Source organism: Nicotiana tomentosiformis, chromosome 12 (genome assembly GCF_000390325.3).
Source record: "Nicotiana tomentosiformis chromosome 12, ASM39032v3, whole genome shotgun sequence".
In the NCBI taxonomy this organism is placed as follows: domain Eukaryota; kingdom Viridiplantae; phylum Streptophyta; class Magnoliopsida; order Solanales; family Solanaceae; genus Nicotiana; species Nicotiana tomentosiformis.
This window is the reverse complement of record NC_090823.1, coordinates 105,860,074-105,864,638: the sequence shown is the minus strand read 5'-3', so window position 1 is coordinate 105,864,638 and position 4,565 is coordinate 105,860,074.

Sequence of the window (4,565 nt, the reverse complement as noted above, 5' to 3'; positions counted from 1 at the left end):
CGACAGATTCTTATGAGCAATATTAACCCTGTCAACCAATAAGCTAGATAAATTAGTCGGTCAATTCAATTGAAGAATACAATAGGATTGTTAGATAGACCATAACCCTAGATCGTTTTCATTACATTGATATCATTAAAATCTGCTCTTTCTCTGTTCAAAGTTTATTATTTATATTTTTCTTATTTAATTAGTTTAGAATAAAATATTTTTAGATTTAATTCTTGTTTAGATAATTGGGATAGTCTAATTTAGTTAATAGTTAATCATAAGTCCTCGTGGGTTCGACATCCGACTTTTAGTCACTTTATTACTTGACGACCGCGTATACTTGCGTGAGTGTGTTTGGTCGCAACACTTTCCTTCGCAGGTTTGCCTAAGACCACCGAATTTAGGCCGCTGAAAGGGGATGAATATGTGTCCCTATCCGTTGATTCCTCCGTTACGGGATAGCCCGAGGCTGCCGTGGGGGAGAAGAAGAAGAGTAAAATAAAATCTTCGGGATCCCCAGGTCCGGAGGTAAAGCCCAAAGAAGAGGGCGGCTTCCCGGGCTCACAAGCCCAAGAAGAGCACCAACTCCCGAGTGTCAGATTCTGACTCTCTTCTCCGGCTCAGGGATGAGTCTGAAGAAGATGACATTTTTGTTGCTTATGGATCGACCCTTGCCCGGGAGCAGGCGTCAACCGAGGGGAAGAGCCATGAGGTCGACCTCCCTCCAACTCGAGAGGTCGAGATGGAGACGGGGGCTGAGACTTCCCGAGATACTGCTTCTGCTCCGAAGGAGGCGACCGGTGTAATAGACATCATGGAGACGCCTTCCTACACCGAGTCCATGCTTGAGGAGGCCCAAGTGGGAAAAGAGAAGTCAGGTGAAGGAGTTCATGGCGCGAACGACCCTCTTCACTCCTTCTTCGATGGCGTGGACTCTTCCACTTTGGAAGACCTTTCCAGTCTGGGTGACCTGGAGGTCCCGAGGAAGGACGTGTCTTCGGAAGCTGGTGGGTCGAGGTCGAGTCCAAAATTGGTGAAGCAGTTTCCTACTCCGATTGTGGACACCCGCTGCAAGAGAACAATCATTCTTATAGTCCCGGAGGATGCTCGAGTTCTGTCTGCTCCTGTGGGCATAGCTAGCTACCTCTGATACCTGGTGACCGAGGACGACCAGGCAAAGATGAATGAGGTGGGGCGTCGTATCTCTTCAACAAAGCGCAGCAGGCGCTGAACCAGGTAAGGCATCAATACTCCCTCTTGAATTCTACTTAGGTTCTTATACCTCTTATTATTTTCGTTGTCTTGCAGGTCTCAGTACTTCACCATGAGAGCTTCCTCCATTACCGCTTCAAAATCAGCCAGCTCGAGTTCGAGCTTAAGGAGCAGGCTCGGAAAAAGGACATGTTCAAGCTCCTCAATAAGCAATAGGACGGGGCCCTCAAGGACCTTCAGGACGAGCTGGACAGGACTCAGAAGGAAACTTCGACCCTGAGGCGGGAACATGCCAACCTGGTTGAAAATGAAAAGGTCTTCAAAGCTAAAAACGAGGAGCTAGTCATAGTGACTAATAACACAACCTCGGAGGTCCAATAGAAGATCGACCTGATCGACCAACTCCGAGCCGAGATTAACGAGGTCCAAGCCATGGCTGATGGGTGGAAAAGAAAAATGGATCTGCTGGCTTCAGAGAAGGAAACCGCCAAGGCAAAGCTGGCGTCGGTAGAGGTCCAACTCTGGGTGGCGAAGGAGAAAGCTGACAAGTGGTCTCAGCTGAATGATGATCTCTGAGCACAACTGAGATCGGCAATCGCAGAGCGGGACGCCCTCGGTATATAATACGAGGCAGTGAACTCCAAGTTGGATACAACCTCCGCTGATGCCGACGAAATGGTGGCCCAATACAAGGCCGATGTTGAGGCAGCCGAAGTCCACCTGAAGGCAAAGGCCGAATATATGAAAAGGTTATCCCGAAGAGAGACCCTCGAGGAGATCCCTCGATGTGAAGGTAGCTGAGATTGAGGTAGCCAAGAAATCCGAGGCCGAGGCGAAGAAGCTTTACAAGCTTAAAGGTGCCAAAGGCTCGGAGGGCTCAGAGGTATCTGAAGGCTCTAACGGCTCCGGCGACGAGTTGGGCCCTAGTGAAGGTTAGGCGTAGATGCCTTAGTACGTTTTTTAGTTTTTGTCTTATGTACATTTTTTTTAATTTTGAGGTCGTTTTTATTGGGCCTTTAGAAGTATATTCCGGAATATATATAAAGTTTTCCCTTTTTGGCAATTTTGAGTCTTTACCTTTTCAACATCTTTTCATAATTTCTATTCTTGCAATGTTTCTAATGCCTTAGCGTTGAATCAAATGTAGTTATAGTGCATTCAATTTTCAGAGTCCCGAACAGAGCCTGACTTCGATACAACTTTGTTTTCTCGAGGCTTTGAAAGCTCGATGTGACCGAAAGTTTTTTCAAGATGCTTAGGTGATTTTAGACGATACTTTTGCCGAGGGTAACCTTTTAGCGGGTTTAGAAGTTTTATGAAAGGCCTTACTTTCTGATTACGAGCTTCGGACGTCTCCGAGCCATTTTTCTTTTGGGCGGACGTAGCCTTTTGTATTTAGGCACCGCCTAATAAGTTTGGTGCCTCCATGATTTAGTAGCACGACTTGTCCGAACTTTTTTCAGATGACAGTCCCCGAGTGGGGTAGCCCTTGGGCTCGATAGTCCTCGAATAGGGGTAGCCCGTGGGCTCTTAGGATCTGGAATTTAAGAGGCAAGAATATGGTAATAGCAAGGCAGAACTTTCTTTCATTTATGTGTGTAAAGTACTTGATCAAAATCGCGTAAAAGCTTGTGTCCTGGCTAAAGTGGACTATGTGGGCACGGTTCACACGACCATTTGGCCCTTACAATGAATCCTAACCACCGAACCTTAGCTTCTAGCATACAAGGTTTTCCTTTGCTAAATTTTTCCTTGATGAAAACCTTAATATGAGGGTAATGGCCCCCAGTATTCGAGGTCGAGATTGAGAGGGCTCGGATATTATTGATGAGAAATGAACGCCCATTGACTCCGATTTGAGACCGACCTTCGAATCTAAGTTAGCACGTTTTACTGTTGCTTTGTTAAAAACCTTGCCGAAAATCCCATTTTGGGTCAAAACTGGTTCAAGCAAAAAAGAGTGCAACGCGTGCTTTCAGGCCTAATATCCACATCCATCCTTAGGCGTTGCCTGCAAGCGTTAGTCTGATTCATAACATGATTAAATATTAGTTGAGATCGTACTTTAGCAGTAGTACCGTTTTAAGCACATCACGTTCTAATTGTTCAGTAGTTGCACACCGTTTCCCACTTTGAGTTTGTATGAGCCTTTGCCAGTAATTCTGATGATTCGATACGGTCCTTCCTCGTTCGATCCCAGCTTTCCCTCGTTCGGGTTCTGGGTGTGTAATGTCACTTTCCTCAACACCAAGTCCACGATCTTGAAGTGTCGGAGGTTGGATCTTCGGTTGTAGTATCTTTCTATCCGCTGTTTCTGGGAGGCCAACTGGACTAAAGCTGTCTCACGCCTTTCATCCAATAGTTCTAAGCTCGCGACCATGGCCTTGCCATTTGACTCTTCGGTTGCATATTGGAATCTGAGGCTCGGCTCTCCCACCTCGATTAGTATCAAGGCTTCGGCCCCGTAGACCAACGAAAATAGAGTAGACCCGGTACTAGATTTCGAAGTTGTAGGATATACCTATAGGACTTCAGGCAAGATTTTTTTCCATTTCCCTTTGGCATCGGTCAACCTCTTTTTTAGGTTTTAAGGTATGGTCTTGTTTGTTGACTCCTCCTGTCCACCTCCACTAGGGTAGTAAGGTGTTGATAGTATCTTTTTAATGTTGTGATCTCCGAAAAATTTATTTACCTTGCTGCCGATGAATTACTTCCCATTATCACACACGAATTCGGCCAGTATCCGAAATCGACATATTATGTGGTCTCAGATGTAGTCAATGACTTCTTTCTCCCGGACCTTTTCGAATGCTTAGGCCTCGACCCATTTGGAAAAATAGTCAGTCCTGAATAGTATGAATTGAGCCTCATAGAGGCTATAAAAAGCTATCTCATATCTAATAGGAGTAATCAAATTGTTATGTCTACTGTGAGAGATGGGGTCCCAAGGCCATCTCTTCGATGACGTAGACATGGGGTCCCATCATAGGCGATTTGAGAAGAGAGATGCAGAAGAAGATGTCCTCCTCAACGGATCAAACCCTTGCTCAGAACTAAAGGATCCTTAACATCAGCACTCACTGCATAAGCTCATAGGGCAAGATGAAGATCCCCAGTGTGTCACTTGGTTAGCATTTGTAGAACAAAATAAGTAGGGTTGGTTTTTCGATAGGGAAAGAGACATGGCCTAGCTTCTAGAGTTCACTGCTTTTCTCAGGCCGGAGAAGGGCTTATATTGCTCGCCTTTGTTTGATATGTTCATTCAGTACCAAACTACCAATACAAACACCAGAGAGGCAAGTGTTTTCATGAATGCAGTAAACCAATCAATCTTTTTGTTACATATCGGGGATAGGGAACCA